The following is a 24484-nucleotide window of genomic DNA, read 5'->3' as shown; positions in this document are numbered from 1 at the left end:
CGGAAAACAAATACATGAAAAGATGCTCATCATCATTAGTAACTAGGGAAATGCAAATTAAAACCATAATAAGATACTGCTATTTATTAGAGTGGGTAAAACTAAAACACTGTTGGTGACTATGGGAAAGAACCAGAGCCCTCACACACAGCGGCGGGTATATAAAATGGCACAATCACATTGGAAAATAGTTTGCAAATTTCTTGGAAAGCTAATCATACACACAACATATGACCCACCCATTCAGTCTTCGGTATTCACCCAAGAGAAATTAAAGCACATGTTTTTACAAAACTTGTAAACTAATGTTCATAGCAGCTTTATTAAATATAGCCCCAAACTGAGAAAAATCCAAATGTCAATCAACAGATGAATGGTATATCTTTGCAATAATATATCTTTATAATGGCATACTACTCAGTAGTAAAAAGGAATGAATAATTGATGCACACCATGACCTGGATGAATCTTAAAATAATTATGAGGATTAAAATAAGCCAGACAAAAAAGTATGTATTCACTTAATGATCCATTTGTATACAGTTCTAGGATATGCAAACTAATCTGTAGTCACAGTGCTTCAGTTGTTGTGGGGGCGGGGTTAGCAGGGCTATGGAAGAGCCAGAGGAAATTCGGTGGAAGAGCAGTGGAAACATTCACTATCTTGATGGCTTTACAGTGTGTACATTTGTCAAAACTTATCAAATTATTTATTCTAAATCTGTGTAGCTTACTGTGTGGCAATTTTACCCCCCAAAAACTGTTAAAATAAATAAATAAATAGGTAAGCAAATAAGTAAATGCTTTCGGTTACCATCCTGCATTCTCAAAATTTCATTTGTTTTTCTTGGAATCTTCTCTAGTCTATCCACATTTTTATCCATAAAGTAAAGGTACTACTCACAGAGCTAGAGTCAAGGGGCAGATTCAGTCTTTTGTGAAACTGATGGAAGGGTTTCTTGACTTTGCTATTAAAGAATGTGTCTGGGGGCCGGGCGCGGTGGCTCACGCTTGTAATCCCAGCACTTTGGGAGGCCGAGGCGGGCGGATCACGAGGTCAGGAGATCGAGACCACGGTGAAACCCCGTCTCTACCAAAAATACAAAAAATTAGCCGGGCGTGGTGGCGGGCGCCTGTAGTCCCAGCTACTCGGAGAGGCTGAGGCAGGAGAATGGCGTGAACCCGGGAGGCGGAGGTTGCAGTGAGCCGAGATTGCGCCACTGCACTCCAGCCTGGGCGACAGAGCAAGACTCCGTCTCAAAAAAAAAAAAAAAAAAAAGAATGTGTCTGGGAAGATGTATTATTGTGGACATGTATCTCTCATGTTTTCCTCAGCTGTCCTGTCTTTAGCCACAGTTAGGAACAGGAAGGTGGAAGGGAGGCAGCCTGCAGCTGAGGCTTATTTTGAGACCCTAGGTGCTTGTAATAAATGCACGAATGATTCTGATAAACAGAGATCGCTATGAAGTCATAGGCTGGAACAAGTAAATTGCCAAAAGCAAGGAGAGCCAACTCTATGGCTTGTTGGCCCCATCTTGGGGCCAGGTAACAAAGATAAATGAGCATCGTCTAACTCTCTGGGTGCTGGGTGTGGCCGAGGGGTCAGCTCTAACACAGAATTGCAGAGGCACGTGTGAAGGAGATCCAGAAAGGAATCTCCTTTTGTAACACAATGGGCTGAGTTTTTACAGTGGGAGCATAAACACAGAGTGGAGGGAACCTGGGACAGGCAGAGATGGCAGTGAAGATGGCATCTGCTATGAGTGTTGACAGTGAGTAGGGTTGATAGGGAGGGGTTGCTTTCTGGGCAGAAGGAATAGCATGGCAGCAATGAACGGTGCAATGATGAACCCTGGCGAGCAATGCGAGGTGGCTGGAGAGGGAAGGGGTTCAGGAGTGGGAAGGTCTTCCTGTGCCTCTGTGCAGCCTCTGGGGGTGGGAGGTCCCTCCGCTGGTAAGTGGGAGGAGCCTGTCCCATCTGAAGCCCTGCCCATCAGCCACACTGCGGGGACCATTCAAGGCTACCTGGGGGCTGCTTCTCTAGTCATTGGCATTTGACAGGGGGCCTTTGCCAACAAACAGGGACAGCAGACTCAGGAGATGGAAGGAAATCTATGTGGAAGGAGGAGTGTTTGCAAATGAAACAGTGTGACAAGTGCCAATAACTGAAGTCAGTGTGCAGGGACTTCTGTCCCAGCCATCCTCTCTGAGGTCTGGTGAAGGGATTACATGTAAACATGTCTCCAGTCCTAGGGCTGCTGCTGACTTGTCTCATGAATTTGAATAAGCCGAGGAAGTGCAGATCCTGCTTTCTCATAGGTGAAGTGGGAATTGTAGAGTGGTGAGGAGAAAAGAGAGACTCACAGTGGCTATGCTTTGTAAGTTACTGGTGGCAGGGACCTTCCTCCCCACTCTGTCCCTTACCCCCCGACACACCCGGGCAGGCACAGTTTGTACTTCAGAGTGGATCCATTTCTGATTCTACCTAAGCTGAGGTCAATACATGTCTGCTGAGTGACTTGCAGGAGGCTTGCAAAGACAGCCCCAGCCAGTCATCAGATTGCAGTAAGCCAGACAGGGATCTGAATGGAGTTATGTTGCTAAAGGGTGGGTCAGTGTGGGCTAAAAGTCAAGGAAGACTTCCTGGAGGGGATGGGAATATAGCTGGGCCCTGAGAAGGGGTGGAGAATAGGGGAAAAGGGAAATGGAACAGGATCCATGAAAAGCAGGCAGGAGGTTGGCCCAGAAGGGTATGTGCCGAGCATGGGTCATCAACTGAATCAATGGATCAGTGAGTGAACAAATGAATGAAGCCTCCTTTGGAGGACCTTGAAGACTGTACTGAGTTGAATAGTGCCCGCTGCTCAAAAAAAATATGGCCAGCTAGACTCCGTGAATGTGACCTTATTTGGAATAAAGGTTTTTGTAGATACAACTAAGGTAAGGATGAGATCATCCTGGATTATCCAGATGGGCTCCAAATGCAATGACAATCCAATGCCCTCTTAAGAAAAAGAGGAGAGAAGACAAAACAATGGAGAGAAGGGCATGTGAGGATGGAGGCAGAGGTCAGGTGATGCAGCTGCAAGCTAAGGATGCCAAGGATGGCCAGCAACCTCAGAAGCCAGGAGAGAGACCCGGGCTGTGATGGATGAGACTGAACTCCTCAATGGTAATTACTTTGGATATATACATGCTTTCCCTGCACTCAATGCTTCTGCCAAAACTACCATGCATGGACTTAGAGACAACCTTATCCTTTATCATGGTATTCCACACAGTTGATTCTGGTCAAGGAACTCACCTCACAGCGAGTGAAGTACAGACGTGAGCCCTCACTTGCAGAATTCACTGGTCTTGCCATGTTCCTGCCATTTTGAAGCAGCTAGCTTGATATTAGGTTGGTGCAAAAGTAATTGTGGTTATTGCCAAAAAGTAATTGAGGTTTTTGCCATTAAAAGTAATGGCAAAATTACTCTAAATCAGTATCCAATACATGGTGCTGTTTCTTCCATTGCTGAGATTCATGGGTCCAGGGATCAAGGAGTGGAAATGGGAGTACTAGGAAATGGGACTATAATGGGAGTAAGAGGTGCTACCCCAACTCCTTGATCTCCAGATCCTCTAAGAGATTCTCCTTGATCCTTAGTGATTCTCTAGCATAGTCTTTGCTTTCTATCTCTGCCCCTTTATACTCCGTTGACCTAGAAGTCTTAGTTCCAGAGGGAGAAATGCTTCCATCAGGAGTCATAACAATGATCCCATTGAATTGGAAGTTAAGATGGTCTCTCAGCCACCTTGGACTCCTTATGCCTCTGAATCAACAGGCAGAAAGGGAGTTACAGGGCTGGCTGAGTGATGGTCCCTGACTGCCAAGGGGCAACTGGGTTGCTACCACACAATGGGGGTCAGGAAGAGTATGTCTGGAACACAGGAGATACCTTGGGACGTCTCAGTATTACCATGTCCTGGAATCAAAGTCAATGGAAAACTATGACACTCAATTCAGACAGGACTGCTAACAGCTCAGATCCTTCAGGAATAAATATTTGGGTCACTTCACCAGGCAAAGAACCATGACCAGCTGGAGTGCTTGCTGAGGACAAAGGAAATGGGTGATGGAAGAAGTTATAAACAGCAGCTAAGATCATGTAACCGGTTGCAGAAGTGGGGACTATAATTATGAGTATTCTTCCTTATTTTGTTATAAATATATCTTTGTGTATATATATACATGTATGAATTAAATGATGTTGTTTTCTTCTCTCTTATCCTCTTATCATCACACATATATATTAATAATAGTTAGGTTTATGTCATAGTATTTAAGTTACAGGATATCACTACAGAAGAGTGGACATCACCCAACTACATCACATTCTCTTCTGCAGAAGGGTTAGCACGTTTTCAGTTGTATGCAGGACAGTTGTGTTATGTTGGATGGGAGTATGACTTTGTTATTATCTTTACCGAGAGATTAAGCATGGGTTCAGGATATGTATTTAGATGCCAAGCTTACAAGGAGTAGACTGTTTTATGTGATGGTCAGTTTTGTGTGTCAGCTTGGCTAGGTTACTGTCCTCAGTTATTCAATCGAATACTAATCCAGGTGCTGCTATGAAAGGCTTCATAGATTTTATTAAAGTCCATAATCAGTTGACTTTAAGTAAGGGAGATTATGCTAGGCAGTCTGGGTGGGCCTGGTTCAATCAGTTTAAAGACCTTAAGAAGAGAGCTAAGGCTTCCCAGAAGAAGAAGAAATTCTGTCACTGGACTACAGCCTCAGCCTCTGCCTGGAGACACCAGGCGCAGTCTGAGGCTGTAGTCCAGAGACAGAATTCCTGGATAGCCTGTCCTACAGATTTTAGACTTGTCTAGCCAACCTCCAGAATTGGATTAGCCATTTCTTTGCAATAAATGTTTTAATATGTCTCTCCTACTGATTTTGTTTCTCTGGTTGAACTCTACTGATACAGAATACATGGAGCTCAGCCAGTGTAAGGGGCTGGGGAGAAAGGCATGAGATATTATGGGGTGGGTCACAGAGACCAAAAAATGCAGACAAATGAAGGACACTCTGTTCAGTTAGGCCAGGACAGTCAGTACCTAACAGTAGGTAATAGTTGGGCAGAGCAGTGTAATGCTTTAGGATTAGAATGCAAGGCTGGGGGGTTAAAGCTCAATGTCGTGGGTGGTGGAAGCCATTAAAGCCTTTCACTCTGATATGGACTGATAAAAATCTAGACCTCAGAAAGATTCATCTGGCTCTTTAGCCATGATGGACTGGAGCTGAGAAAAACTGAAAGCAGGGAGGAGCCCTTTCATTTGCTCTGTTCTAGAAGGAGCATTAAATGGCACATGCAGGAGTTTAACTGAGACTCATTCACAAGAAGCAACTTTGTGCATCTCTAATGAAGGGAGGTGGAGGAAAAGATGTAGGATGATGGCAGCACATGGACTCAAGAATGGAGATGGGACAATGTGGGGAGATTGAAACGTCACATGGTAGATTAGATGTTTGCTCTCAAGTCTTCCTCACTTCTGTGTATGAGAACCCATATCCATGCTCTTTGTCATGAGACTTCTGCAGTTCCTACTAGAGATGGAGTCTATTCCTCTGATCCATATCATTGGGATGACTTTCTTTGACCAACAGAGTGTAGGTAGAAGTGATAACATGCTAGTTCTGAGCCAAGGCTTCAAAAGGCTTCAGATTTCCACTCATTATTGTGTGCTTCCTTGATTTGCAATAAGAGCCTTCTAGGCTGTAGCTTGAGTTACAGATTGAACACACGTTAAGCCACTTGCATTCCAGTCCTCATCCTGGAGCCAAGCTCAGCCAACCAGCATTCCAAAGGAGGCCTGTCCAGCCAAGTCCAGCCTGGGTCACCCAATTCTCTGTTCATCTGCATACCCATGAACATGAGGTTATATCTTTGCTATTGTAAGCCCCTGAGTTCCAGGGTGGTTTGCTACATAGCACTGTTGTGGCCATTACTGACTAATGCATCTTGTCCTTTGTATTAAAAGAGTGTGGCTGCCTCCACCAACATGGTGCATTCTCCCATGGTGATGGTGGTCTGTGATGACTCAAGAACTCCTGGATCCATGGGAAGAATCCGTTCAGCTGTGGACCAGAGTTAAGGGTGAGGTTTGAGAAGCTGAAGGGGAGTAGAAAGAACACTCTACTGGGAGTCAGGAGACCCAAGTTGCAGACTCAGATCTGCCATGAATACTCTAAGTGACCTTTGGCTGATCACTTTCCCTCTCTGGGCCTCAGTTCCATAACCTGTGAAACATGGTAGTCACACTAAATGCCTCCTGGTTTAACTGCCTCCCCAGTTCAGATATGAGAAGCTAGAGTTTATTGAGTGACTACATTAGGTATTGCAGTGTTTCACATCAGAATTCCTTTCCTATAGCTGATAAAAATATTTAACCTCACTTTCAAACTCTCAAACATTGGTTGTGGTCGTCCAGAGCTGCCTTGAGAAAGAGACCAAGGCTGTGTCCAAGCTTGGCAAGAATGAGTGGCGTGGTTGATGGCCCCAGGGGTTAGTGAGTGGGGGCGCTGTGATTTGGCTCCTTGAGGTAACTGCTGTCCACTGGGACAGGTGCATGCAGTGTATGTGACCGTCCTGCTTGTGGGTTGCCTGTTTAACAGGTATCCCCGTGGAGCTGAGGCAGATACCCTTGGCTGTTCCTGGCACCGAGAGCTTTCTGCCCAGTTTCAGCACACCTGACACCCAGGAGCAGATCCTCTGCTATCTTACAGTAATCACAAAAGTAAGAAGAATGTGGTTTCCTTGGGCTTCTTAGAAGGTACCTGGGAAGCAGGCTGTGTGCCTTGCTCACTTCAAGTCCCTTGCAACTTCCCATGGAAGCCCTTGTAATATGATTACCACTCTGTTTCCCTGAGACCCACAGCTGTGATGGGTTGTGTGAGCGCCCACCGTCCTCCCAAAGGCTCAGGAGAGCAGCACAGCCCTGTCCTGGAGACACTCAGTCCCAGCTCCAGATCTGCAGCTCCTTGTGTAGTCTTGGGAGGTAAGAGCCAGGAGGATGGACTTGGGCTCTGGGGTCTGTTATGGCTGCTCCAAGATGTTCAGTTTCTGTAGAAAAGGAGTTCAGATAGGAGAGGTCTTAGAACTGAGGCAAGCCTAGAGTCTTTGAGTTATAAGTGACAGAAAAGCTAAGCCAAACTGATTTAATAAAACCAAAAACATTTTGGGTCATATAGCTAAAAATAACAAGGATAGGATTGGCTGCAGGTTCGGCTGGATCCAGGGTTCAGACACCACCACTTAATAGTAACACTTCCAACACTCCCTTCATATCTTGACTGTTTTCCTAAGTAGTGGCTCTGCTGTCAGGTAAAATTCCTCCATATGGTGGCTGCCGGCAGGTCCAGAATTCCTTATCTTCTAAAACAAAGACCAGGAGGGAGAGACCTTTATATTTCTCCCTTTTTGTCTAGCAAAAGTTCCAGGGTGGTATTTTGTTGGACTGTGTAGGTCCTCTGTCCATCCTAAACCAATCACTTGACCAGGAATGAGACCCAATCCCTAAGCCAGGGTTGACCCCATTTCATTGCTAAACACATGGACAGAGAATGGGAAAAGGGTTAAGGGTTATGAAAAAACAGGGATATGGCTGCTGGAAAGATAACAACTGCAGATATCCACGCCACGAGACAAGGTCTGTGTTTCTTAGCTGACAGCTGACCCAGCCAGGAGACATTCCTGAGGCTAGGAAATGCAACAAACAAAAAACACCCAGTCACTCATTATCTGGTACAAAAACACCAGCCAACACGTATCTGGGTGTTTTGTATGTGTTCAGCACAGTCCTAGGTAAATTTTAGAATTAAAAAAAGAAAAGTGGCAAATTGCAACACCCCAGTCTTTAGGGACATGCAATGTAGCTGAGGAGAGAAAAATGAATACCAAACAGTGAATGAAGTTGACTGATTGAGGTCGAAAGTGTTTGGGTCACACCAGTGCTCTGGAAAGTGCAGAAGTGAGAAATTGAGGGGATTATTGTACCAGAACAGTGAGGACAAGAGCCCCAATGGAGAGACTGGATTTGAATGGACACAAGGAGAAAGGTGGAGTTCGGGGCACGGGGCTGGAAGCTGGGAGGTGTCAGGATGACTCACTCAGGGGAATCTGGATGCAAAGGGAGCAGGCTAAGCAGATGGAGAAAAGGCAGGGCAGCCAGCATAGGGCCAGAGTCTGAAGAACCCAGACAGACTCCAAGTAGATTAGATTTACTCTGGCAGCAGCAGGGAGCCATGAATGGCTTCAGAGCAGGTGCAGGACACAGCTCTCACCACCAGCTCTGCAAGTTGGCCTGGCACAGCTCAGCTTGTGTCCCCAAGGACTCAAGAGTGCCCACATTAAAAGTGTGCATGTTAAAATATCAGATAAAAGGGATAAATACAACGTATATTGTATGATCCCAATTTGGTGGAAAAACATATATGAAGGCGCGACGCTGCCAACCAGCGCACAGTGAGTACATGTATTTACTGAACACTCCTGGTGCTCACTGCAGAGCACCCTCAGTTAATTACTTCTCACCCTATGACTGAGTATTATCTTCCCTACTCACAGCTCCAGGACGAAGTTTTATATGGTACAGGTGACTGGCAGAGGTGGCGTGTGACTCCAGGTGTGTCCAAATCCACAGTAGCCCCTGTGCTGAAATGTTAACCATGATTACGACTCTATGGGAGGATTACAAGAGGTTTCCATTTTCCTTTTAAAACTTTTCATCTGGGCGTGGTAGCTCACGCCTGTAATCCCAGCTCTTTGGGAGGCCGAGGCGGGCAGATCATGCGGTCAAGAGTTCAAGGCCAGCCTGCCCAACATGGTGAAACCCCATCTCTACTAAAAATACAAAAAACTAGCCGGGCATGGTGGTACACACCTGTAATCCCAGCTACTTGAGAGGCTGAGGCAGGAGAATCGCTTGAACCCAGGAGGCAGAGGTTGCGGTAAGCAGAGATCGCACCATTGCAACTCCAGCCTGGGCGACAGAGCAAGACTTAGTCTCAAAACAAACAAACAAACAAACAAATAAACAAACAAAACTTTTCAATAGCTTGAAAATCATCTACTGTGAATATATGTCACTTTTGCCAGTATAAAACAAATATATGTTTTAAAAAAATTCCTCTAGCCCTCGTGCTGTGGGACCTTAGGCTTCCAGAAAAATTACCTATCACAACTAGCATTTAATTCCCCCAGCACTTTCTTTGTAACAAAGCTAGCTCACAAAATGGTAGAAAGAGGCTTTACTCTCAGACTTGCAGTCACTAAGATTGTCACAGCACATATGCCATTTTTTGCCATTTCCTTTCATTGTAAAATTAATTTTAATTGCATAAATAAAATCGAGGTAACTGCTGCTTATAAAATATTATAGATAAGACTAAAGTATTATTTGACCACTGCTCCTCCCATCCAATGGCCACCTGGGAGATAACTATAAGTATTGATTGGAGTGTGTCCTTCTAGACATTTTCCTAGTATTTACATATATAAATATGTATCCAGAAAAAAAAATAGACCTATTGCAAGTGTGCTTAACACGATTGCATTTTATTTTATGTATCATTCTGCAACTTGCTTTTTTCATTCACCAGGATGCTACACCCTATCCTGTGAAGCTATGAAGAACCAAGAAATGTCACGCAAACATTGCACACAGGGTGGTTTCCAGGAAGGAGAAGGCCCTCCAACCAAGCACTGCCTGGCCATGCCTGAGCTTTTGTGCAGCCTCTTCGGGCTGGGACAGCATCTGCGCAGGGCCCGGACATGTTGTGCACTCAGCAGGTGGAAGTTGTTATCCCTGGCCACCATTGGGGAGCTGAAGTCTTTAGTGACTTGAGGAGGGAGTCATGGACACCTGCATGAAGACCACAGCTCCGTCACTTCTTCTCAAACAAGCTCAGTTTAGTGTAGAAACATATAAATGGAGCTGAAGAGAGGCCCTTCAATATTCGCTTCATCCAGGGAGTCAGGAGACATATGAGTGGACGTGAGGTGGCGGGTACCAGCAGATTTGGCCTTTTCTGAAAGAACTGTGCAGGAATGGGAAAGAGTCCTAGCAGATGCAATAATAAATTAATAAAGAGGAGGAAATGGGACCGCATTTAATTTATTTCATTGCATAAGCATGGGGGTCTCCCATGAATCAGAGAATTGCGAGGGGAGCTCCAAGGGTACAGACACTAACTTCTCACGAGCCCAGGTGGGCGGGGATGTCAACTGGACTTCATCTGATGTAGAAAAAGATACAGATGAATCATCTTGTGTTCTCAGTGTCATAGTTGCTTTCGCAATCCCTTTTCATGGTCTCTGGAAAAGAGGCTGCAACAGCCAAAGGATAGAAGGAGAACCCATGGAGGTGAAGCCTGGGCAGAGGGAGGACCAGAGCTGCCTCCCAAGCTGAGGCAAGAAGAGGCCCAGAGACTTCATGGAAGGAGGCCCCCTCCCTGAGATGCAGACCCTGCACTTGCATGACCCCCAGAGTGAATGTTGATTTGATGTTTGCACCCTCAGACGGGACCTCCCTTGCACCGTCCAAGTCCTTGGACCGAACCCGTTCATGACAGGAAGTATGATCAAGTGCAGAAGAGGCTGGCCCAGGGCTCAGACACACCCAGGTTCAATTATCAACTCTGATTCCTCACAGCTGTGTGATGTTGTAAGCCTGCTCTGAGCCTCAGTTTTCTCTCAGGTAAGTGAGGAATCATAACACCCACGTCACACTCAGTGCACAGGTGCCAAAGAGCCTAATGCAAATGCTCAAAGAACGTTGGTTTCCCTTTGCTTGAAGACTTTATCCGCACTGATTAGTAACAAGAGACTCCCAATAGCCCCAGCCCCACACCTGGATTCCTGAGCGGGACCCAGGCTCACAGAGCCTTGCACCATCCTCAATATTCCCTAGCCTACTTTTCCAGGCCTAGCCGGCCCCCCTTCTGTCTCATGCCAATGGGTTAGCTAGCAGGAGATGACAGAAACTTCTCAAAGGGAGGAAACCTCTCTCTTCTGAGCAGGCTTTTCCTGCTAAATCCGTCCCCACCCTGTTGGGCTGGACACAGTTATTTACTGTGAGATTGCTTTGAGCACATCTGGAGGGATCGCTTAGGGTGATGTTGTTTGTTTGTGAGGCTGATACTGTTACTGAGCAATGGGTCCTCCAGGAGCCTGGGTGCTTCCCTGAGCTGCTTGCTGGGGGCCCAACTCTCACATGAGGGGGCACACATCATTCAAATGCACACACATGCCCCTCTGCGGGCCACGCGCTGGGCTTCCAGAATAATTGCTTATACCCAGTCACTTCGCCCAAATGTTTATACAGCTGGGGAGGATGAGAGTGTTGGCGAATAAGATCAGAAACCACGGTTATTGTGAGAATCACTTGGGGAAATAGATGAGAAAGTCTCTTTAAAAAGCCAAGTGCTGAGAACGCAGGGTGTGTTGAAGCCGCTCACCCCACCCCAGCCTCTAGTCAGAGAGGCACTTGGTCTGGGAGACACCTTTTCCCAAACCCATGCCTGACTCCACCCCACCAAGAACGGGCCGCCCCTGTTTGGGCTCCCCACGCCCTCCCTCACTCCTGCCATCTGTGTCACAGTCTGCTGCCAGCTTTTCTTTCTGAACTACCGCCCCTGATAGAGCTCGAACCCTGTTAGGGCCCATGGGCCTGTGTCTGATTCATTTCCCTACTCTGGGTGTTAAACATGTGACCTAAAACTGAGTGAATTCAGTAATTGTTGATTTTTTTAAAAATAGGTAATTTTTTTAAAATAAAAGAGAAAGAGCCCCAACTGAAATACTGGAATAGAATGTTGGGCACTCCCAGGATAGCCCGGCTGGCTTTGTGCTAGCATCATGGGGGCAACCAGAAGCCTGGGAAGGCTCACAGGGTCCCTGTGGGCTTGGTCTCTGGCTTCTGTGAAAGTGGTTCCGTTCCCCCACCATCCATCCACCCGGGCCACGGCTACTACCCTTTTTCCATCTGTGTACTTCTAGTTTCCAAACACTGGTCTTCCCTTGGCCTTTAAACAAACACCCCCTCTCACAAGGCCCATGTGCATGTAGCCCACATTGCTAATGTGTTTGGGGTGCAAGATGTGCCAACAGCCTCAGATACTGGAGAGACACCTTTGCTGCTGGCATTTCCCCATTGCTAACCTCTTTGGGGTGCAAGGTGTGCCAACAGCCTCAGATACAGGGAAGACGCTCCTTGCTGGTGGTGCATGCCCCGTTGCTAACGTCTTTAGAATGCAAGGTGTGTCGACAGCCTCAGATACTGGGGAGCCGTTCATCCCACCCCAGCCTCTAGTGCTGGTGGCATTTGCCCAGCTCAGCCTAGGGTCCCTGCTCCTCCTCTCTTCGGCCTCAAAGACTCCACCTGCGTGTTCCCCCACATCACCTGGACTCACCTTCCTGATAGTCCTCCTCCTGTAAACTCAAAAGCCTTCTTTAGAGGCTAGAAAATTATACTATCTTGCTCTGAAACATTAAAAAAAAAAAAATTAAATCCCCTGGGGAGAAATTCTTCAGTTTTAAGAAACACTGCACCATTTCCTCCTTGGTGAAGACAGAGAAAGGGAAGAATGTTTCCAGCACTTTCTGGCACATCTGTAACCATCACCACGAAAAAAGAGACACTAAGTACATTTTCCAGTCCGTTGCTCTGCACAAAATTTTCAGTCCACCCTCTTCACCCTACTGTCCATCGGAGACACGCCAAGCTGTGGAAGTTGGACTTTGGATAGTGGTCAGCTGGGGAAGAGCCCAGGTCTCACCTTATTGGGCCAGGGATTCCAGACTCAATGTGTCACATAATGAGAATCCTTTCAGATGGGCATCCATCGTCAAAATGTTTAGTAGAACTTTCTAGGCTTATCATTCTAAAATATTTGTGTTATGATAATGGCTCCCTTGGCTAAAACTTGAGTAAGAACAATTTCTTGGGAAGAAGTGAAGAGAAAGTAGCTGAGTATATCTGGTGGCACCAACAGAAACTGCAGCTACACTGAGTCTGGTTAGCTCATAAGAAGAGGGAGTTCATGTCTCCTATCCTGGGCATGTGGGAAGTCAGTCAGCTGTACCACTCCTGCTGCTGGGCCCAATGACAGAGCAGGCGGCTCTCCCTGGGCCAGAAGAAGCTGTCCTGCAATTCTAGCTGGGTGGCAGTCTCCCTCAGTTGGCTTGTGTGGGCTCCTGCAGGGTGGGTGAGATTGGGGTGCACTCTGGCCCTCTTCCTTATACCATGTATGTCAAGGAGAAAGAAACTAGGAAGTACGTGCATGTGTTTAACTTGAACCTTGGGTGTGACTGCTTTTTATTTTTGGCTCAGCCCAAAGAGAAAGAACCAGAGGAAAGAGTGTAGCCACGTTTAGAACTTGGTGACAGCACAACACTTGGCCAACAGTTGAAAGCTGCAGGGGTGCAGGTGCTGAAAGAGGGTCTGGGAGAGCCAGGCCAGGCCAGCGAGCAGAAGGCAGGAGGGGCAGGAGGGCCTGCAGCACTCGGAGCCAGGGAGGGCAGAGGCAGAAGCAGAGGAAGGGGAAGGGGGGAGAAAGGCCTGGCTTCTTCATGGCTTCTGTGGGTTCTGTAGAAAGTGCAGATCCTGTCCCCAGGGCTTCACCTCTAATGGAGAGAAAGAGCCCATGGACAGATAGTGAGGCCAGGACCCCATGCTGTAGTGGACAGAAAACAGGTTGGACATCAGGGCACTGGTCTCTGCTCTTTGGCTGATGCATCCTGAGGTCATGGGAGAGTCTCCTCGCTTCTCTCAGCCTCAGTTTCTCCATCTCTATACGCTCTTAGTGACCTTTAGGGGTCCTTCTTGCTGCCTCAGGCTGTAGTTCTGGAAAGGAAGGAAGTCAGAGTGGGAAAGCAAGTTAAGAGAGGGAAGTGGGGAGCCTCGCATGGCCACACAGAGCCTCCTTCTCTGACCTCAGTGCGAGTTTGGCAGCCAACAGGGAAGGCCCCTGCATGGGTCCCATCACCCAGTGCTCCAACAGAGCCCTGAGTTCACAGAGCTGGGAATGCCAGAGATGAGTGTTCAGATAGAAGTATGAGGAGCAGTCTGGCAGACAGAAGGCCCTCACAGGTGAGCAACTCAAGCGAAGATGGCCATTCCCAGCAGCCCCAGCTCCAGGCTTCCACCAAGAGACCCCAAGCTTGGCTGATCACTTGGGGAAAGGGGTCCTTTGCCTGTTCTTGGCTCACCTGTATGCAACAGTCCTTTTCTAGGGAACCATTAGGGAATTCAACACCCCCGTCTCCTGAGCAGAAGAGATCACAACCTGCAGAGCCATGAGTATTGGAGCCAGGGTCCTCCATGAGGGCCAGGTCAGCCTCCCATCCCACATCCAGCCTACAGAGGTGGGGCCAGCCCACATCCTCATGGGGCTAGAGGAGGACACAGGCCTGCTGAAAGCAGGAAACAACAAACCCATGGCAAAGAAGAGCCCACATCTGCTCCTTTGGAGCAAGAAGCTCAGCCTTCTAACAGGGCCCCCTTCTCAGCAATGTCCCAGGTTAGCAATGAGGGCATGGCATGTGGATGTGTCACAGCGGCACTGGGGACATTGTCTTGCTGATTAAGACGTTGTCTTGCTCTCCCTTCAACCTGAAATGCATGTCTCCTTTTTTCAAATAATTATGTCCTATTTACCCTTTAGGTCGATCATGCCGCACCTCCTCCAAGAAACCTCCCCAGGCTACACTAGTTCACACGAGTGTCTCTGGCGTTTATCAGACTCCTATTATAAAATCTTGCACTTAACTTTTCTTCCATCATCGCATACCTGTTAAAATTTTTCTCTGTGTCTAACACGACATATAGAACCTTATTTATGGTGTGCTGTTGAAGAGGTTGCTCGAAGGTCACCAACTTTCAAGAAAAAGTATCTCATTTTCTTCTACCACTTATAGTCCAATATCTTCATTTTACAGACAGGGAAGCTGAGGCTCAAAGAGAGGATACGCTCTTGCTAAGGTCTACCTGAATTCACATAGTGAGTCAGTGATAGGGCTGAGCCTAGAGCCCCCAGCCCTGCAACTTCACTTCCCAGCCAATTCTGTCTTTTCAGGCCTCTCTTTGACAGATGGTTTTCCTCCGCATGGATGCCTCAAGTTCCTGAGAGCTCAGCCCCGTGGAAGGCAGTTTATGCAGTGCTGGGCAAAACCCTAGCTTCTTCCATCAAGCAAAAATTTGCTTTATTGCAGCCTCCATCCACTGATCCACCTTTGCCTCTTATTCATTCGTGTTATCTCACATTCGTTCATTCATTCATTCATTCACTTGTGCCAGGAGAATTAAATAAGAATGTCTTGCCTCCCCAAGCTGAGACAGTTGCACAAAGTATTAAATGCCTAAGTGAAATACTGAGTTCCAGGAGGGGAGGGGGCCATGTCTGCGTTCTCTCCCTGTATCTCTAGGGTTAGCCAGAGTGAGTAGCACTGTAAAAGTGCCAATCAGTATTTATAGAATAAAAAGACATAATGAATGATAGTGATATGAAACAGGAAAAGGGTTGGAACAAAGAGAGACCAGCTAGTTGTGCTTGTGCTTGGGTTTGGGAAAGGAACAGTCAAAGTGGACTTTCCCAAGGAGGTGGCCTTTGAATTAGGTGGGAGAGGGGCTGGGGCTTCTGTAGACAGGGAAGTAGGGAGGGCCCAGCAGGAGCAGAGACAACACTCAAAGAACAGGGGATTCCTGGGCACTGATTAAACCTTCTGTTTGATGCAATCATAGGGCAGGAATGGGAGAAAGGAAAAAATGAGGCAACTAGAGATGGCTGGGCCATGAGGGGGCCCAGGTATCTGGGCTTGACCTAAGGTGCAGGGGAGGCAGCAGTGGGTTTCTACAAGGTGAGTGACAAGATCTGAGCAATGCTTTAGAAAGATCACCATGGTGACTGTGTGTGGAATGCATCTGCCCGGCTCACAGTTCATGTGGGGACCCATCAGGAAGCTGGTGCAATTGTCCAGGTGAGAGATGATTACAGGGCTGCCAAAAGACCAATCATTTCCCAGTTGAGTGGTAATTGGGCATTCCAAACACAATCCCAGGGTCACCAGTGTCCCCAACCATAACTTCCTCTCTGCTGCAGGCTCACCCTGTGTGAGCAGCTTAAGAAGCTTATAGCTAATCCTGTGCTGGCTCTCAGGCACCTTCCCAAACACCACGGTGGCCAGCACCAGGTGGGCAGAGCTAGGCTTCCGCAAGAGGACTCTAACATCTTTCTCAGCCCTTCTCTGGGCCACCATTGGCCTCTGGACAGCCCCGAGCCTGCTGCATCAGGCCCCAGAGCATTCTCAACCCCTTTCCAGCAAGCCGGAGTGCAGGGCTGGCAACATTCTCCCCAAGATGGCCTCCCTGGCTCTCAGGCCCAAATTGATTAATCATCACTTGATTCCAGCTATCAGCTCTGCTGCAATTGGCATATTTATTTCTAATCAGCTCTTAAAAATGGCATCATTCAAAAGTGCTTAACCACATTACTTAATTCTCAGCCTGTATTGCTATTGATTTCAAATATTCTCCTCAAGATATGGCTCATCATTCAATGCAGAAGTCTGTTTATGTAATAATCTTATCTGGTTACTAAAATCTGTGAAATCTCTTCAATTGCTTCTAATGCAAGATCGGAGGCTGGTTGCTAAATGAGTCAATTTTACTTTAATTTGGTTTATTTACAGTACATGTTTTAACGCTCCGCATTCCGGTCTTTCGCAGCAATGCTGAGAATAAAGGCAAACAGGCGAGGAGGGAGGCCTGTGCTTTTCTCAGTCTGCAGGAGTCAAGGCTGCTTGACTGAGCTCCCTGGCTCTGTGTGCCAGCAGAGAGCCTGCAGTGGTTCTCAAATGCCAGCAGCAACAGTGCAGTGCTATCAAAAGAGAACTGGAGGGGAGTCACACGGACTTGCTTCAAGTCTGCCATTCACTGAAGATGAGCAGGATGCTCGACATTACAGAGCCTCAGTTTCCCATCTGAGAAATGGGGATAATGTAACTAACATGCTTCCAGGTGTGTTAGGAAGACCACCCGTGACTCCAAGTTTACGTGCACACCATTGCTATTCCACACGTGAGAGTTCCCAGCTCCTTTGGCTTTCATGGCAAAACCTCAGGAACTGCCTTTCACCAGACAGTGCCTTATGTCTCTTTGCCAATCTTGAGGGATGGCTCTTTGGAGCAATTTATCTAGACATGGAGCTCTGGAATACAAAGAACAGGGGCTGACTCCTTTGGTGGATTTATCATACAGCAAAGTGAGCGCTCCTGGAAGACCAAAGAAGTGACCCCAGTGAGGCAGTCTGTGGCTCCCAGATCCAACATGCTTTAAATCATACCCTGATCAGGAACTTTCTTGAAGTCTCCTTCTGACACCTCTGTCCCTTCTCAAGGGTGCACACCAGTTTCCTGTCCCTATGGACCAGCTGGCTTAATCCTGACTCCTTCCATGGCTGCCCTCACCTCTCTATATCACAGTTGTGGTCCCTACTCCCTTTGATTTGAGCCTACTGCTAAGTGACCACCTCTTTTTGTGTCTCTTTGATGAAATGCCAAGGGAGAAAATGTGATTGAGCCAGCATCTATGTGACAGCCAGGCCCTCATGTCACTGGTTGTTGGTAGCCTATAAACTGCTGTCTATTCCTGGGCCAGTCACCTGTGTCCAGGGAGCAGAGACTAGGGTCAGTGGTAAAGAACCTGGCCATGCCTCCTCTGCAGAGTCTGGACTATGTCAGATTCTGGGCCAGGCTCTCAGGGTGCAATGTTGGGCCCCTAGCTTTGAGTTGCCCCTCACCTTGCTAGAGGGACTCCCACAGGTACACAAAGTTGCCACAGCATGGTATGTGGGATGTCACTGGGCTTGGGAAGGAGACGGTGAGATGCTAAAGGAACTTGAACTCTCCTATTCTTTCTGCCCCCTAAGGATGTGAGAGGAGTGGGAACCCCGGGGTACTGTCTGCATCTCCCCTTCACCAAGGCAGATCTAAGCAGCCCCCCTGCATGCAGGCGAGGCTCAGCCTGCCCCTGATGCTGCAGCTCTCTCTTGGTCAGGTGTGAAAGTTGCCATTTCATGCTCATCTTCCCCAATTAACAACAGCTGGTTCTCTCTAAAACCAACAGGTGAGATGGTTTGTTATTGGAAGACAATGCAACATCATTAGGCATTAATGGCTCCCAGCCTCGTTTACTGGGGCCTAGTTCGCAGGGTTAACGTGGCGAGATGTTGGGCCTCACCCTGCAGGGCTCCTCACTCCTCTTCCATTTTTAGGTACCTTTTTCAAACTTCATTTTCTGAATCATGAACTGGGAGGTGGAGTGAAGGTGGTAGAAGGCCTTGATTTTCTGGAAGGGAAATGGTTCAGGAGGGGGTGAAGCCACCACTTAGAAAAAAAGAGATCATCTCAACATTTTAATTGATAGCAAACAATTCTGAATTCAGAAATGTTTAAGGGAATGTCTTTTTTGTATCTGGATTAATCAGTCTGTTTCCATCAGCAACTAGATAGGCACTCCTTTTCTTCCCTCTCTCTGACTATCCCTAGATCACCTCCTCTAGCTCATTTGAGAATTTTCATGCTCCTGGTTTGAAAGTTAAGAGGTGAGTCATGAGCTGTGTTCAGACAAGAGCCCTTTCAGTGGTGATATAAGAGCTTGACTCGGAGAAATGATCTTGGACCGGCTGTGACCTCGAAGTCACACTAAACACAGGTGGCATTGAGAATAGCTTGGCTACATTTAGTTCAAACTGGCCTGCTAATATGAAAATTTTATCATGTGCTTGTGTATTTCCTTGTGATTTAAAATCAAAGCCTTAGTCTGCATATTCCTCTTGATCTTACTAATCGTGACCATTATCATTCCATAAGGAGAACTCCCCTTAAGTAAACAAATCAGAAATCTGCATAACAGTCATCCATTCTCTCAGCAAACATTAAGTGACTACCAGTTATACATACCAGGCTTTACTGACAAAAATATTTGCCATTCCCAACAAATGCAGAAAAACCAGGTGAATCTCGTGGCTTTTGTTAAAAAGAAAATTTTCTATTTATCCTTCCTTATTTCTTCCTTCCTTTCTTTTTTGCTTCTTTCTTTCTTTCCTTCTTTTTTCTCTTCCTCTGTGTTCATCCCTTCCTTCCTCTCTCCCTCACTACCTATCTTCCTTACTTTTTTTCTTTCTTTTGTTTCCCCTTTACTTCAGATATGGTTTGGATCTGTGTCCCCACCCAAATCTCATGTCGAATCATAATCTCCAGAGTTGTGCATGGGGCCTGATGGGAGATGATTGGATCATGGAGGCCGATTTCTCATGACTGGTTTAGTACCATCCCCTTGGTGCTATTCTCTTGATATTGAGATCTGGTTGTTTAAAAGTGTGGGATGCATCCCTATTCTCTCTCTCTAGCTTGCTCCTGCTACCACCATCTAAGATGTGCCTGCTTTTTCTTTGCCTTCTACCATGATTGTAAGTTTCCTGAGGCTTTTCCTCAAGAAGCTGAGCATATGCCAGCATCATGCTTTCTGTACGGCCTGTGGAGTCATGAGCCAATTAAACCTCTTTTCTTTATAAATTACCCAGTTTCAGGCATTTCTTTATAGCAATGTGAGAATGCACTAATATACTCTCCTCTCTTCCTCCCTCTCTTTTTCCCTCCCTTCCTTCCTTGCTTGCTTCCTTCCTTCTTTCCTTCCCCAAAATTTCCCAAGCATTTATACTTGCTGTATACTTGATTAAAATTTAGTTTCTATGCTAAAGAAATGAGGAATTTATCATCTGCATAGAGTGGCCAAATGGCATCTCATACCAAGAAGAAGGCCCAAAGCCAGGGTTCCCAAATCCTAGTCCAGGAGAAGCCCCAGAGCCAGGATTCCCAAATCCTAGTCTGGGAGCCCTGGGTCAGCAACCAACTCTTCTGGCATGAAGTTTGGGCAGAGATCTAGGGGTGAACCAGCAATGGCGGGCAAAGCCCCTGGCCTGAGACACTGCTTCTAGTTCTTTCTATGTTTACTCCCCTATTCCCTTGGTGTTTAAGCAAGTGAATCCTCTCTCAACTCTGCTAAGGGGATTAACAAGGAAATATGAAATCTATCCCTGGCCAATTCTGTCAGGAGAGCAGCACCCCTAGAACCAGCCTGGTATGGCAACACCAACCCCCAAGGAGAAGGGGAAACTTGGGGCCCCCCTCCAGGACCACTTGATCCAGTCCCTGTAAAGTGCCTGGAGTGAAGTTGCAGCGCTTGTGGGTTTGCATTAACGAAGGAGGACAATCCTTCTCCTAGACCCTGAGCAGGAGTCGATTAAAAGGACTCATTGTCTGTCCCACTCATGAGATACTTAATCAAACCGTGCCATGAGCACTCACATTTATTTCCTTCTTGTGTTGTTCTCTAATTTTCCCTGGGAAGAAGGGTTAACCTCTAACTATGTGCTCCCCAGGGAAAGAAATAGAGTCATGTCTACATTTACTTTATGTCTAGAAACCACAGCTAGGACGTACATTGTGGCAAAGGATTGCTGTACCCTTTCTGAGAAAGGGAAGCAATTTAGAAAATTCAGTAGTTTAAACAACAACAATATTGGGATGTAGGGCAGTCAAGTGACTTAACAGTGACTTGGGATGTCTTCCCAGCTTTTCCACTTGCTGTGTGACTGCAGGTAAGGATCCCACCTCTCTGTGTGTCAATTTTCTGTTTGAAGGTGCACTGTTCTGGAGAAGAGAAGGTGGATGGTTGCCAGGATCATAATTCCCTGCCCCTCTCTACCTCCAGGATTCACACCTGAACCTAAGCCCAGTAAACAGCCAGGCACCCAGGAGTCCCTCAGCAAGTATGTTACGAATGAATGCATGAAAAACAGCAGTTTATAAGTGACAGATGTACTCCAAGCGGCCACCCTGTGACCCAGGCTCTTTGCAGTAGGACTTTTGGAAAATCTTGCTAGATGCGTCTTCGTCTAGATGCTGATTTCCTGCAAACCAGCTGACCTGTATTTACAGTATCCACATTTGCTTTGGAAAAAATCCAAATGTCCACTTAACTGAGCTGGAGGCCAGCATAATCTTCCTATATTGTTTGTAACTGTGAGATTAAGGGTGGGCCTTGGTCCGACCCTTCTGGTGACATCATTCACCTGGGGATGTCTCTTTGGTGGGGATTACAATAATGGATTGGACATTGCTGTGGCTGTCCTTCTGCTCTGTTTTAGGAGCCTGGGCTTCTTCAGAGAGGCAGCTTGGGAGACAGAGTGGCATCACCTTGGAGATAGGCTATGGTGAGGGCTGAGATAAGATCCAAACCCCTCTCTCCTGTGTACCAGCTGTGTGACCTTGGGCAAGCTGCCTAATCTCTTTGAACCTCAGCTTTCCTATGTATAAGCATCATAGCTCTTCATGAAATTAGTGTGAGGATTAAATAAGTGTTTCATAAATGCTCGTTTTCTACCCATTGCTACACATGCTCATTCACACATTTCTGTTACCAGTGGGAAGATGGTTGAGTGGTTCATCTGATGTTGAAATAGGACATGGGTAACAACTAAACAACAGCAATAATAAAACCAAGTCCACTAAAAAATGGGCAAAGGACTTGAATAGGCATTTCTCTGAAGAAGATATAGCAATGGCCAATAAGAACATACAAACATACTCAACATCATGAATCATTAGGGAAGTGCAAATCGAAACCACAATGAGATACCCCTTCACACCCATTGAATGGTGACTAAAAACAACAAGAAACAAACAGAAAATAACAAGTGTTGGTGGTGAGGATGTGGAGAAACTGGGACCCTTGTGGACTGCTGGTGGGAATGTAAAATAGTGCAGCTGCTGTTAAAAACGGTATGGTGATCCCTCAAAAACAAAAGCATAGAGTCCCCTATGACCCAGCAATGCCCCTTCTGGGTATACAGGCAAAAGAGAGGAAAGCAGAGACTTGAACATCTATCTGTACCCCCCATGTTTATAGCAGCATTAGTCACAACAGCCAAAATGTGGAAGCAGGCTGGGCACGGTGGCTCACATCTGTAATCCCAGCACTTTGGAAGGTCCAGGTGGGTGGATCACCTGAGGTCAGGAGTTCGAGACCAGCCTGGCCAACATGGCGAAACCCCATCTCTACTAAAAATACAAAAAATTAGCCAGGCATGGTGGTGCATGCCTGTAATCCCAGCTATTCGGGAGGCTGAGCCAGGAGAATTGCTTGAACCCGGGAGGCGGAGGTTGCAGTGAGCCAAGGTTGCGCCACTGCACTCCAGCCTGGGCAACAGAGCGAGACTTGGTCTCAAAAAAAAAAAAAAGAAAAAAAGGTGGAAGCAACCCACGTGTCCCCTGACAGATGAATCAATAAACAAAATGTGGTCTATACACATCCAATGAAACACTATTCAGCCTTAAAAGGGATGGAAATTCCAACACATGCTCTAACACAGATGAACCTTGAGGACATTATGCTAAGTGGCATAAGTCCAAAAAGACAAATATTGTACAAGTCCACTTACATGAGGGACTTAGACTATCAAATTTAGAAATAGAAAGTAGATGCTGGGCGTGGTGGCTCACACCTGTAATCCCAGCACTTTGGGAGGCTGAGGCAGGTGGATCACTTGAGGTCAGGAGTTCCAGACCAGCCTGATCTACAAGGTAAAACCCTGTCTCTCCTAAAAATACCAAATTAGCCAGGCGTGGTGGCACACCCCTGTAATACCAGCTACTTGGGAGGCTAAGCAGGGGAATAGCTTGAACCCAGGAGGTGGGGGTTGCAGTGAGCCAAGATTGTACCATTGCACTCCAGCCTGGGCAACAAGAGTGAAACTCTGTCTCAAAAAAAGAACAAAGAAAAAGAAATAGAAAGTAGAATGGTGGTTGCCAGGGGCTGGAGGTTGCCAGCGGCTGAAATGAGAAGTGAGTTTTAAGTGGGTGCAGAGTTTTAAGGAAAAAACTCTGAAAGTTTCTTCCTGAAGTTGCCTCCAATGCAGGGACTGTATCTTCTTCATCTTTGCATGCTGCTCTTGGTATCTGTTAATGGCTTGAACTGCAGTCTCAAGAAAGGAAGCACAATTCAGCAGAAGATGGCAAAGTCCCCTGTGCACACACATAGATAATACACGTGTGCACACACACAGAGTGAGAGAGAAGCCTCCGCCGCAGCCCTGAGAATGGATGTGGGGAGTGTTGGACAGGTGTGTAGGAACAGAGTCTGTGACACTCGTTCAGAGGTTTTTGAATAGTCCTGGCAAGGGCTGAGAGGGCCCTGACCTCAGCTCACTGTGCACCTGTATCCCTTGTTCCTCGTGCAGGGCCAGGCAATAATGAGCGAGTGTGAGTTCTGCAGTCAGGCTGTCTCATTCCAGCTCTAGCAGTTACCAGCTGTGAGGCCTGGAGCAAGTTATTTCACCTTTATGTGCCTTGGATTCTTCTGCTGTCAAATAGAGATGATACTAGAACCACGCAGGGCTGCGGCAGGGATGGAGGGAGTCGCAAGCAGCATAAAGAGGGTCCAGCCCAGCATCTGGTGTCCCTGCTCAGTGACTGCATGTGACCCGCTTGCCTGCAAGGGGAGCCTCTTCCCATCACTGTGCAGGCTCCACCCCTAGCTCCCTTCTCGTCCCCTCCACACCCAAGCCTCGAAGGAGGAGGGTGGGTACTAAATGGCCTGGATGAAAAGCTTTCTGCTGGCAATTGCCTTCATTGCCTGCCATAAAAATACATCTATATTTAAATATGCTGAGATAATTCTTAAGTTTTATTAGTACTTAAATATTTTGGCATGTTTATTTCTCCTGGAACAATTATGGAGGTTTCATTGTTTTACTTGCAAAAAAGAGACTAAATCTCCTTTTACAATAAACCCCGTGACAGGTTGAAGATGGTGGTATCTCCAGTGTGTGTCCCATTATTGTCTAGTCAGCTCCCGGGGGTGCAGAAGCAGGACTGGGGAGGGAGGGGCACAGTCCCAGAGAGGCCCCCGTACAGGGCCCTGGATGTCTCCTGCTTGTCCCACCGATCTGTTCTCTGTATTCTCTTGCTTGTACCCCTTTGGCATGCCTGGGTGGGCCATGTGTTCTTGCCTTCCCATTGAGTCCAGCCAGTAGGCAGCTGGGGTAGGAGACCCCAGGAAGGGAAAGAAGATGAGTCAGAGTAGGGAACCCTTTGACTTCCTCCCTTTGGGGTCACTATGGGCTGGCGTGCCCCTCCACCAATGGGCACAGCGCCTTCCAGCCAGCCTGCTGCCTCTGGCCAGCCCGCACAGGGTCTCTGATGGACACAGAGCCTTCAGTAGGGCCTTCCTTGTGTAGGCCCTTGCCACCCATACAAAAGGAAGCACTTTTTTTTGTTTTTTTTCTGAGATGGAGTCTCGCTCTGTCACCCAGGCTGGAGTGCAGTGGTGCGATCTCGGCTGACTGCAACCTCCGCCTCCCGGGTTCAAGCAATTC

The sequence above is a fragment of the Hylobates moloch genome, unplaced genomic scaffold, assembly GCF_009828535.3.
Source record: "Hylobates moloch isolate HMO894 unplaced genomic scaffold, HMol_V3 SCAFFOLD_3, whole genome shotgun sequence".
Taxonomy (NCBI): Eukaryota; Metazoa; Chordata; class Mammalia; order Primates; family Hylobatidae; genus Hylobates; species Hylobates moloch.
The sequence above is the reverse complement of the archived record's forward strand: the minus strand, read 5'-3'. Positions refer to the sequence as shown.